Source organism: Alosa sapidissima, chromosome 1 (genome assembly GCF_018492685.1).
Source record: "Alosa sapidissima isolate fAloSap1 chromosome 1, fAloSap1.pri, whole genome shotgun sequence".
Taxonomy (NCBI): domain Eukaryota; kingdom Metazoa; phylum Chordata; class Actinopteri; order Clupeiformes; family Clupeidae; genus Alosa; species Alosa sapidissima.
In genome coordinates, this window is record NC_055957.1 from 15,828,257 (window position 1) to 15,841,879 (window position 13,623).

Sequence of the window (13,623 nt, forward strand, 5' to 3'; positions counted from 1 at the left end):
CGGAAATTGTGTATATGTATAAAAACACTCCGTGGGCTACGCGGAAGGCGCGTACTTTTTATCCAGTCTTCACCAGACTACAGCCCCTCCCCTTTCCGTCAATTTGGAATGAAAGTCTCCTCGATGCGTAAAATGCAGCCCACGGGCGCAGGAAAGTCATAGTTACAACCAGCAGCCGTAATACAGATGCGTTACTCACAACCACACTATTCCTTGCTGTAAGCCTAAAGCAAGGCAAAAACAAGAAAGGGGTCAAAACGTTCGTATCTTTTAATTAAAGTAAAATAATTTACATATCGTTTTCGATACGTTAAAACACGCGAGTGAGTAGCGATTAGCCTACTAGACGACAATGAACCTAAAGGGCCAAATTAAGCTTAGGCAGATCTAATTGATAATTGTCCTAGCAGTAGGCTACATATGGCGCGGACAAAGCACTTGATGCAACCGGTTCAGACCAAGGGGGAGGAGATAGAAGCACTCTTCATCATAACCTACATTCAAATTTTACTTCGGTGACGGTATGTTTTCATCCCCCACCTTTGATTGGTGGGAAAATCGAGTAAACGGAGATTTGACGCTTTGCGCACTGCTATTGGGTAGAATGTACATCAACCAAAAGGGGACCTACAGTAGCCCGTAAATCCTGGAAACTGGATCTGTACATGGCTCAGACGTGACAAGTCTGACAAGTGGAGATTTTAGTTTGAGGTCAGTGTCCGTGTTTTGCTCCTAATTTTAACCCAATAAAAGGATAACGAGAAGTGTTTCTAAATCATCGTTATTGCGCGGACCTACCAACAACCACACTAACGCATATTAATGGATCAGAGGGTAAAAGCATAAGCTATCGGCTTTACAGCAAGGGCATAATGTTTCCTGCTGCGAATGCACAGGTGAAGAGCAAACCAGGTGTGCCTAATTTCAAATTAGTATGTAAAAACACAATACGACTTTTGGCAAGGTGTGAGTCGGCTTCCCAGAATCATAGCATCTGTCTCTTGTTCTGTCTCATACTGATACATACTCACATACCCACATACACACACCGACTTAGTCACATAGTCTAAATCTGACTAAATAGTGGAGTAGATTACAAATTGTAACCTTTCTTTTTGAGTCTCACAAAATGTCTTGACAGCGACCAAACTGCATGCACCAAAGAAAATGGCAATATATTAAACTTTCTAAAATACTTAGATATAGGTCACTGATAGTAAATGCATTTTAGACAAGAGAGGTGTTCCTTGCTATAGGTAGGGGATTTCCTACAGCAGCCAATCAACAACCATTTACCGTCCAAAACAGAATCACCAACAAAGTGCGTTTGTTGAATTAGGCCCAAGACACTTCCAGAAGGCTTATGAGTGGTGTCTGGCATGCCAGACCCATCCCCACCACACTCATGATGGGTTTTCTACCAACAAATAGGCTACCAACAGATTCTTTGGTCATTCCTCTTAGTTGCTGTGGCCATTCATGATCCGATCAGCAACACATCCAAACAAAATGTGAACCCTTTATGAGGGTCCCAACAAATACCAACAAGTACCAACAGGTTCTTTGGTCATAATAAATCAATCAAACAATAAATGTCCATCTTATCTTCAATTATGAACCAGTGTGTAAATGCCCTGCATTCCAACCTCTCCTTCTTGCCATGCAATGCCCATGGGCAGTCTGACTCGTGCAAGAAATGCTACAACACACAGAACACTTCCTCATGAGTAGGCAATGAACAACCACGCATATGAGAAGCTGTCACTCTGATGGAGTTGAAGAACCTGCAGAGTTGCAGAGATTACCCACATCTCAACCACACCACACCACACCACACCGTGGGACGGGTCTGCCAGGGAGATGGAGGAGGTGTGAACAGCCCATGCTGCAAGTTCACTGGCCAGATGCAAGGAGCATTTTCAGTCTCACCCATGTTCTCATACAGACCAGTGCTGTATCACACATGCCATTGTGTGTGTGTGTGTGTGTGTTTGTGATCTTTATGACTTATACTTTATAAACCTTGTAACCAGTGGATTAAGAAGATTGTAAATTGTTTAGTGGTTTTCAGTGTTTTACACATACGGTGGGCGGTGGTAGTGTAGTGGTTAAGGAACTGGGCTAGCGTGCAGTAGCCTGAAAGTTGTCGGTTCAATTCCCGGCTTCCACCGTTGTGCCCTTGAGCAAGGCACTTAACCCCAAGTTGCTCCGGGGACAATGTAATCCCTTGTAATATAGTTGACATATGTAAGTCGCTTTGGCTAAAAATGCGTCAGCCAAATGTAATGTAATGTAATGTAACATACAGACAGGTAGGGGTGCACAGGATTAGATGTATGTAAATCTCATGTACACAGTAAGTATGGGTTCACATCTGTGTTTTTCATCTCATGAAGAGGAAGCAGAAAGTTTGAGAGATGGAGCTATCTGTTGACTACTTCCTTTTAAATGGCTGGTAAGTTGAAGGGGTTCATCATCGTCAAATCTTCATAATTAAAATGAAGATCTTACACAGAAATAATCTAAACATTACATGAGAGTGAGGCAGAGGGAAAGAGAGAGAGAGAGAGAAAGAGAGAGAGAGAAAGAGAGAGAGAGAGAGAGAAAGAGAGAGAGAGAGTAAATATTGCAGGAGGAAGGTTGTCACTGGTATGTGCCAAGTAGAGGACCTTGAATGAAACAGCCAACTCCTGTGTGTGGACATAACGTTCAACATTTTACGTCCCCCCCCCCCCCTCCCCTTTTTCAAACATCAGTGAACAGTATGCGGGAGCCATTGTTTTCATTAACACCTTATAGAAATCCGATACTGTTTTTCTTTAAAGGATTATTATCATATAACCATTATACATTACAATTTAATTCAAATAATACATTTACAGTAAAACTAGTATAACAGCATACATGTCTGTCACATGACATCTAATATAGCCTACAGTGTGTGTGTGTGTGGGGGGGGGGGGGGCTCCTGGGAAGATAACGGCATGTTTGTGAGACTACAACCAGTTGAGTTGAGCACTTGGCTTGGCAGTTTAGGCAGGGTGGGTGGATCCATAAATGAGTTTAGAAATGAGTAATAACACACTATGATACCTCTACCTCATGTTGTTTTCTACACCTCTGAACAGAGAGTTATAGGGATCAAGGATGGGATCATTCATATGGCAAAGCATCAATCAGAGCAACTGCACCCATCCTCCTCCCGGTGTTTGGTAAGAAAAGGGCATCACAATCTTATCATATGTATCAAAGTTATCCAGGTTTTGCATTATGAAGACTTTCAACTATATTGTTGCAGTGCCAGTAAAATACCAGAGTAATGAAATGCAGTTTTACATCTAACCAGAAGTGCAAAGTAGATTAAGGCAATATTTATAGGTTATACAAATAGTTTTTATACATATTTGACAGTGAATCGCAACTCTTGTCAGTACAATTGCAAGTATCACGTAATGTATTACCCATGCTAATGACTCAAAGGATATGTTTTCGAACGTATTAAACATCACTGTTTACCTTAGATGCCATACCCACTACTAAAACATGGAACTTTACTCCTTTGCTCTTTCAGCTCATTCCAGACGTGAAGGTAGGAATGTGGATACATGTTTTGTCAAAAACCCCTTGAGGTAAGGAAGGTAGAGAACAGGGATGACAGCTGATAAACTTTTGTGCTTGTTCAGTATCTTGATGCGAGTTAATTCAAATTCCCAGTGTTTGCTGTTAATGATTAACTGTCCCTGTATTTTATATTCAGAAAAGTGCCACGGTAGCCATTTTCATAGCATACTCAGAATTTTTTATGTGGGCACGTGGACTTTTTGTAGTAGGACGTTATTCTTTACAGGCCATCCTATGACACACTTTGAGCAGACATGCTCCTTCAAACTTGGTCACATTATTGTAGAACTAAAACCTACCCACTGTTGTGTTTGTTTCTCATATCAGTGGCTTACAGGATGAACTGCGAGACCACATTTAGTCAGCCCGTCAGAGCTGGCATCCTGAATCATGTTTGTTATTCAGAGGTATGCATCATTCTGAAATGGAGGGAAAATACCTCAAGTGGAGGAGTGTCTAGATGGCGCTGAAGTTCACTGTGTGAGACGAGGGGAAAACCAGCATGTGGCCAGCTCAACATATAAAACCACAGAAGTCACAGAGCTAATTCAGTTAGTGGTTAGTAGCCAGAGACTTCCCAAACACACCCAAACACAGACAGTGGCATTCCAGCTGCACTTGAAGAATCTCTCTTCACTCTGCTGTTGTTGCATTTAAGGTAAGGCCATATGTTTACTTCAAGTAAATGATTGTCACACGCTTATTCTGTGGTTAAATGATCATTACTGTCAGGCGTAGGATGTGAAACTTCACTTTCAAACCATAGCGCCTTGATTTTCTCAACAAGAATAATCTGTAACTGAGAGATACAATTTGGTGCATATTGGCATTATAAATCTTGTAATGTGCATTACTTTCCCATATTTTCAAATGTGTCATCGCTTACTTAAAAATCTTAAAGAGAGATGTCAAAAACGATGTCAGTGAAAGATTGTAATTTCAAAAGAGCCAATTAAATGTTAAGTGTAACCCTGATGTGAAATGTTTCTCAAATGTCAGATCTGATAATGTATTTTTAGGAGATAGTGATCTCAGAAATACATTATTTATGGGATTTTTGGGGAGAAATTCAAAAGTGCCTGTATGAAAGGACTGTGGAGGTCAACCTAACACAAATGCAAAAATAAAATGTCTGTAGATTGTTGAAACAGGTGTGGCCTATTCTTGATGGGCTGGGAGATAAGCTGAGACATAGCGGTGATGCTTGGAGCTGAGACATAGCGGTGATGCTTGGAGCTGGACAGCTGGTTGCAGCTCCATCTTCCACTGGGCAGGTCTGATATGGTACAGACCCGAGATCCCATTATCCTCTTGACTGGATCACATCTGTCCTCTCTTACTCTCTGGTTCACCTTAACAACCTATGTATCAGAGATACAATTGAGCCCCACTTTATCTAAATGTGATCACACCTAACACACCATGGGAAGCTGTTTCCTCATTATGGCAGTAAACGCATACATGTGAATGAAATTGACATATATGCCACAATTCTTGTATTTCTATTTTTTCCTTAAGGGCACAAATCATTGATGTTTCATAAACCAGTCATTGTTTGTGATGTCAACAAGACTCCATGCAGTATTTGCCTCAGAGGAAGAGTAGAGCTTCACACGTGTATTTCAGTGGTCTGCTGGGGATTTATGTTATAACCAGGAACAGTGAATTACCAAATGCAGGAGCTGAAAGGGAAGTGTCTACGCCAAGCTATTTCTCTGTTTCTAAATACATACTTCCTGGATCACACATTTGCTGACATTATACATTTCGAACTGTTCTAAAAGAGTGTGGGACACATTTTAAAGTTGGGTATTTACAAAATACAATACAATTTTTGGTACTGTAATAATTTCACCAGTTTGCCTCAGATTACTATGTCATAGGTATTGCTGCACCCTCCTCAGCTGTGGTTAAGTGAATATGGCTCTGGCATCTGAATATGGCATTCTGCATCGGCCTTTTGCACTGTCATTAAGCCGACATATTGAACCCAAAACACAATAAGTGACTGGCAGAGGAGGGGTTTGGTGCGAAGGATTAACACTGTTATGTACTGTTTGAGTGAATGAAATGCACCATTGTCCTGGTGTTTAAAGAAAATCCTAGTTACTCTGTATGGTTAGACCAAGTTCTCAACTCGATGCCTTTATTCACTATTACACAGAGAAATCAAGTGGACTAGTGTGTGTGATTACTCTCTAATCAGCTAATTGAAGCCCAAATACAGTATTATACTTAAGAGATCATCATCAAAACAATAATTTATACAGGAAGAGAAAAATACTGGTGGTTTAATGTTCTATGCTTGTAGTTTTGTATCACAAACCCAGAGTATGCAGACACTCACACCCTCTCACTCATTCTCTCTCTCTCTCTCTCTCTCTCTCTCTCTCTCTCTCTCTCTCTCTCTCACACACACACCAGTGTTGGGAGTAATGCATTAAAAAAGTAATGTAATTACAGTAATGCATTGCTTTTTGCTGTAATGCAGTAATGTAAGGCATTACCAATACAATTTCAGTAATATTTTACTCGGTACAATTCTCAGTAACTGAAGTTACTTTGCTTTTTAATCCAAAATTGAGAAATGCTCAATTAGCACCAGAGAAGATTATCCAAGAATTAAAAAAAGTCATCTATGCTGGTCCTGGAATTTGATTGCCTTGTTTAGAGAAAGGGAATTTGAGTTATCTCTGCCATTCATGCAACAGATCTAACATGGTTAGGCTATACTTCTCATTTCAAGCAGTGAGAATAACTAAAATGTTGCTTTTACAGACAAAGATCGTAGCCATTATTCTCAAACTATTTGCATTAAGTCTACACCACTGTAAGTGGAAGGAAAGGCAACCAGCAATGATGAGAACCATTTAAAGTCAACATACAATTTCACTATGGCTATATTTTACGATATTAAGTTGTGAGCGACCTTTGGCCTTTGGGGCCTACATTGTCCCATGAGCCATAACTGCAACCATTATATTGTTCTTTTGTTAGCCTTAAGCCTAGCTCAGTCATTATGCCATACCACATCACCTCCTGCCATGTAATGAGCTGCATTGAACACATGAAGATCTATTGAGAACACCAAATCCATATATTTTCTGTTATTTTGGTGAAAGTAATGTAAACGTAGTGTAATGCCTTACAATTCAAAGACAGTAATATTGTAATGTAACAAATTACTTTGAGATGACAGTAACAACTAATAAATAATGCATTACGCTTTTAAAGTAACTTGCCCAACACTGACACACACACACATACACACACACACACACACACACACACACACACACACACACACACACACACACACACACACGGAGTGAGGTCACTATGTAGCAGATGTCATCCTCAGGACCAAGTGCTCTAGCCTTTTACACCTGTTTAAATATTCATCAGGTCACTTAGGGAGGTATATTGGACTCCTTTTCACCAAACACTAATTACCACATCATCTTTAGGTATGGCTGCTCTCTGACATAAACATCCAGAAATCATGTTTTTTTGCCATCATATCAGTTATGAGGAGATCTTTAGGTGTCATCTGATCATGGGGCCGCACCTCCTACATATTTGTCTACAACATCGGTCAGTATCATGCCACATTTGAAGTGAAATCATGCCACAGTATCATGCCACAAGTTGAAGTGAAAGAAATCGTAATTTGTTGAGCAAAATTAGTAAATGGTTAAAGGCTGTGCTGACCCAACTTTTTTGTCCATTGCCAAAAAAAGTTAATGGTTTTCTATCAACTCCAGCTGGAATGGGGGTGGTGCTTCAAGTGAACTTGTGATGTGAGACTTTGATCACTGGTTTACCCTGAATGAAACCCAAATTAAACAAACTGTCTTCATCACAGGAACTCCAAAAAAGGTTTATGGCATTTAGCAGAGCAACTGGACAATTGCTGTTCAGGCCCAAAGTTCTAGTTCTGTGAAGATTGCTCAATTATTTTGTCTTTGATAAATAAACAAACTGCCATGGCAAATTGGCAATGCCATTTTTTGTTGTTCGTCATAGGATGGGAGAGTTCCAATCGCAAATGTTAGTCTCTGAGCAGCAAGTGTAGCTCTGTGGAGGTTGCAAATCTGATAAACCCAGCAGGCTTCTAGATAGAAAGCTCAGATTTGTTTAGAAAGCCTGAAAGGAGGGAGAAGACAGAGCCTCAATTTTAAACCCTCTGGTACCCCCTTGTGGTGATACTGGATAAGACATATCCACAGTGGCAAAGGCACACCACCAAAAATCCTTAACTTTTAATGATATACAAGTGGTTGGACTGGTTAAGCAGGCAATGTGTTTTTTTATGCATTGCCTACTATTCACATGTCACAGTGACTGATATTATTTAATACCCATCTGAGAATTTTTGAAACATGTAAAAAGGGACACATAACAATGTTGGGCAAATGTTTCTCCGATTAGTTATTGTTACAAATAATGGTAATTAATAGTAATAACAGTAATTAATATCAGTGATTATGGAATTGGAATCCTATGACTACAGGCCAGTAACTTACATGTATGTTCATCATATCATCATCATCTGTAATTTGTTTAACACATTGCCAATCGAGTATAGAGATTACTATATTACAAATTAAATTATTGTTTTAAGCATGTTTAATTTAAGTGGACAGAAAAATCAGAGGTTTGTAGCACTTACTGCCATCTAGTGTCTTGAGATATAGTCTGCCTCTCTCTCCCTCTCTGTGTGTATGAGTATGTGTTTTGTGACTCTGAGGCCCTTGGAGGAGCAGGAGAGAGATACTCTCCTTCAGATTTCAGATGCATAGCCTATACAGGCAGTCTTTTATTCAGCCCTTGGAATTTTCCTCTTCAGTGGGTCTGGACTTAATGGGATCACATTAAACCATGATTTACTTTTATGTGGATTTGGGGTTAATAGGGGTGGTAAATAGCCTTTGTTAGTTGGAATGATATAAGACAGAGAGACCACCAAATTTATTTGCGGGGAGTAGAGACTATCCGTTTTTTTTTTGCCATGGATAAGAGACAGCATTTTTATGTTCTCTGTGTGAGGTGATCTGTTTGAGAGGGAAAAGTCAGGCTAATCAAAGGGGCATATCTAACATGTCTGGGAAAAGAACAGGGACCCCTCTGTTTAAACAATGTTCAAGATAGCTTTCGCACCACAGGGGCTGCACTTGCCTGAATAATCAATGCAGCCAACTTGTTTCTTCACAAAGGCAAAATCATAAAACCAATTAACCTGCTGGGGGGCCAGAGTTAACCCTTTTCATGTCAAAGTCCCAAAAGAGGGACCAAGACTAAGCAAAGTGTCAACACTTTCCCCATCATTGTCATGCAACTTGCAGGACAGTCATGCAGGCACAGGCACTTGATGTCCTGAGGGTTCTTTGTGATGGTCTCCTCTTCCTCACCCCTTTTGGTATGTGTGCTAATGCACAAATCGGTGAGATAAAAACGATCTAATGTAGAGAATGGCTTTGTTTTAAAATGAATGAACACAGACAATAGAAACATGTAGGCTATGCATTGAATATGCTTTACATATTAAACCCTCTAGATCACACAGGAAGTGAGAACATGTTATACCAAATGTAGTTTAAAGACACACACGCGCGCACACACACACACACACACACATGTGGGGTTCAAACCACAAACGGCCACTATATCTGACTGTATTCAAAATGGCCCTCCCAGGCTTTTGGTTTGAAGCTACTAAAGCGCATGCTATATCTTGACCTCTAACAGGTACAGGTTGTCAGGGTAGTTGCCTGGCTAGTGAGCATTGCTTTCCTCAAGAGTAACAGTGGCACCCCCAGGAGGCGTAGAGCGTTAGCGACAGCCATGACTTCATGATCGCACCGGCATGTTAACAAGGGCACTAGAGACAACCAGACAGGACAAAAGCCAGAGTGTGAACAAACATGGCTGACGTTCTTCAATAAATGGGTCCTAAATTAAGCGCTCATACTTAATGTCCACAAATAAAAAGACGCCAGTAGGCTACGCCATCTTTGCATTTTCGTTTTCTTTGTCTACGTGAAAAAAGGGCGAAAAAACAGGAACAGGGACAGTTCGAGATCAATATTCAAATTTGACAATTTAGCCAGATGGACCGATTTTTGCTAACAAATGTGTGCAGTTTTCACAACATGACAAATAAACTAACTGTGTTTAATTTAATCCGCCGCAATGGATATCATTTAGGAAGCGCGGTGAATCACAAAATGTCCGTGCCTTCGTTTGGTATTTCATCCACAGTGGTGGCGCACTGAAACAAAGGCCGTTTTTATTGTTCTTCCATGACACGACTTGCGTAGAGCCCTTTTACAACAACGTGAAATGGCGGACCGATGCAAGCGAGGACGGTGAAATCCGACCTAAGGACTGAAAGCAAAAGCAAAGATGTGGACATCGTGTAGCAGCGGATCGGGAGTGCTTCAGCTTGAGCGATTGGTCTTGCGAGCGCTCTCCAGCAGGATAGCGCGCTTTCAAAGTACTTCATTTTTATATCAGCATGCGTAAGTGTTTGATTAAAATTCCGGACCCTGGACTGATCATAGTTTGTCTTAATAATGATATAGAGCTCATAGACTAAAGTTGTTTAGGCATATGTGTCCAACAATAAGGGCACACTAGGTTATTAAAAAGGCACCATAAAGTATATGCATAAATGCGCAATAGGATCAAGTAGAGGGATTAGAGCGAATTTCAGCCTGGAGGGAAAAACACGTTTCTCTAACCATTGGGTGAAATGCTTGGGCCATGTCCACACATGCCATGTTTATGTTTTTTAAACAAAGAATGTCTTCCCTGCCCTGTAGGCTACAGATGATTACCCATCAGCGTGTGGTTGTATATTTGAGAATTTCATTTTCTGGACTAAATAAGTCCACTCTACCACTGATGTTAACTTTTGTAAACACCCCCCACCCCCCTCCCTCGCTCACTCACTCACACACAGACACACTCACAGACACACACTTATTTTGTCTTGTAAATATCCAGTGTATTTTTTCAAAAATGTTGTTCCCTCCCACAGCACCCCTGCATCCTATGCCATAAATGGATTTGGATTTAAAAAGGAACAATATGGAAAGAGGCTGACCATGTTATAGAGGGGAGGAGTTCATTCAAAAGTAGGAGGTGTTCAAGTTCCACATTTACAACCTTAGTTTTGAATTAAGCTCTACAAAGAGATTGTCTTAAGTGAATACCACAAAAGTCATCTTTCAATCCCCTCAAAATGTAGTGAACAATATACATTTGTTTAACAACATCTACACCTGATTTGGCACGATTTGAATCTGATACACTTTCTCAGTGATCAACAGTGACACCCATATGCTCCATTATTTCATTTTTATATCATGCTGACAGGGTGGTTCAGATTGAGTGATCATACTTTTGCATTGTTTATGAGATAAGCGTGCTCTTGAGGAAGTGGTTTGTGACTGGAGAGATTTCAGAGGTGATAGATGGCATGGTGACAGAAGGGTGGTGGTGTGAGGTGGTGTGAGGTGGTGTGTGTGTGTGTGTGTGTGTGTGTGTGTGTGAAGGGGGGGGGGGGGGGGGTCTTTTCTTTTCCTCTCTTTCCCTCCACTTTCCAACCTGACCCCTCCCTCTCCACAATTGTAACTCTAGACCCTGGGGGAGCAGACTGGCAATACAAAAAAAAAACCCTCCTGCACACTTTCACAACAGATCCCGCTGCCTCCCTCATTACACATGCGTCTTCATTACGCGTCAATGGAAAGGGAGCCGGAGCTCACTGACACACAAAACAATGTGTTTTGTCTTATCCTCTGGCATGACCTTTTGGCTGGATTTTGGTCCTGGTAGGAAGGGGAAAAAAAACGTCTGTTAATCAATCACATCTTTCAGTTTGGTTAGATGGACAGTCCAGTTGGAAGGTTGTGTTCTACAGTGAAAGAGAAGTACATTCATGTATTTTGTGCAGAAAAATAAAATCATTTCATTAAATGTATAAAAACAGACACCACTAACACCACCTGGATTAATAGTGCTAGAGAAAGATGATTTCACTGAAGTGCTCTCATTTCACTGAAGCGCTGTTGCTACTGCTTGCCAGACTGGACACGTTTGCTTTATGATATCTCTAGCACAGAAATAATGACTTAAAACCCCACCAGTGCTGATAAACACAAACGGAAGTACTGACAGGTTGAGTTGATGTACAAACACACTGAGTCTCTTCTCCCCAGCCTGTGAAAGTCAACCCCAGAGACCAGCAGCAGCAGGAGCAGGCAGCGCGTCTCCATGCTGGTTTGGCCCTGGGAGCCACGCAGAGGAGGGCCCTCAGAGGGAGGCTTCCCTAATCAGCCCTGACTCGGGGGCTAGGAAGCCCAGGAGGCCTGCCATCTGTGCCAGACAGCGCATAATTAGTGTGTGTGTGTGGGGGGGGGGGGGGGGGTGATCAGACACGCAGGTGACCGTCCAGAGTTCAGTCCAACAAGAGCGCAAAGGCAAACATTTCACAGAGACCAATAATAAGTATAAGTAAGTATATATACTCTTTTGATCCCATGAGGGAAATTTGGTCTCTGCATTTATCCCAATCCGTGAATTAGTGAAACACACTCAGCACACAGTGAACACACAGTGAGGTGAAGCACACACTAATCGGTGCAGTGAGCTGCCTGCAACAACAGCGGCGCTCGGGGAGCAGTGAGGGGTTAGGTGCCTTGCTCAAGGGCACTTCAGCCGTGCCTACTGGACGGGGTTCAAACAGGCAACCCTCCGGTTACAAGTCCGAAGTGCTAACCAGTAGGCCACGGCTGCCCCAATCTTGCCCCTAATCTTGAACTAATAAGAACAAATACATTATTCCAGGAGATCATCAAGACTGATAAAACACTGTCAAAAAAGGTTGAAATACGGTTAGAGTGTGGCAGGTCACAAATGAAAAGGATGCACGCTACAGACATAAAGGTGGTGGGAGATGGAGAGGGGGCACTGAAGACCTAGACATAACAAAAGATGTGTGGTGTGGTGCGGAGGCAAGGCAAACAATGCTTCCTCTATTCCTACCACAGTCCACTGCAGTAGGCCTCTTACACCAGCAGCACGTGCCACCAGCACGAGCTCTTGTCCTGTAGTGGAGGAGGGGGAGGACAAAGGAAGCCTGGGCCAGCTTCCTGAGTCACAATGAAGCAGGAAATACAGACTACTCTGCTGGACAAACATGATAACCCACATGAAGAGAGAGGTAGGTATAAAGAGAAAGAGAGAGCGCGAGAGAGAGAGAGAGAGAGAGAGGCGCCCTTTTGAAATCTCAACTCTTGCGACTCTGATAGCGCAAGTTAAGAAAGATAATCCAGTTCTGCCTGTGTCTGCTGTAGACTCTACACTGCACTCCCTTCTTGACACCAGACCGTTGCCTCACTTTGCTCAAGCCCTCAGTTAGTGGCCACAGAAAAGCCTGTGCTGATGCAACCATGACTCTGCTTGCCCACTGGAATCGGTTGGTTCCTGCGTTGGCTACGAGAGAGGTGAAAACAGGGCGTACGTGAAAAGGACTCAAATGCTGAGCCTCAAACTGCAGGCTGGGACAGAACACTGCCCGCATTCCTGTTTTGGCATTCCTGTTTTTCCAGTGGGAGAGACAAAGATCCGAGTGTACCCTGAGGGAACAGGAAGTAATGACATAAACCAGACGACAAAAAAGGAAAAACAACTGTTATTCCTTGTTCCCACGAACTGTGGCCCTCCATGTAATCCAAGACTATTGGCTCTATTACCCTCATGAAAGTAGCAGAAGAGACTGAAAGAATTCGAGGCTACGTGTAAGATGTTTGCACAAGGCATTTGCACAAAACACGCAAACGGGTGTCAGGTAACATAGGAAGATACTGGACTATTGACATGGGGAGAGACACAGTGCTGAAGCCGTTTGCCTTATACCATTTCTCACAAAACTGGGACGGCATCTCCCATTTGACTGTTGAGAAGACCGGAAAAGAGAACCAGGTTAATTAAATC

The 13,623-nt window shown here is 42.0% G+C and overlaps 1 long non-coding RNA gene across 1 annotated transcript; it reads left to right on the forward strand.

Annotated features, from left to right (window-relative positions):
- Positions 1–2,882: 2,882 nt before the first annotated feature.
- On the forward strand, positions 2,883–6,006 carry LOC121718971. Its single transcript, XR_006034061.1, has 3 exons — positions 2,883–3,212; positions 3,572–3,629; positions 3,949–6,006. It is a non-coding gene; the product is annotated as an uncharacterized LOC121718971 (long non-coding RNA).
- Positions 6,007–13,623: the final 7,617 nt, after the last annotated feature.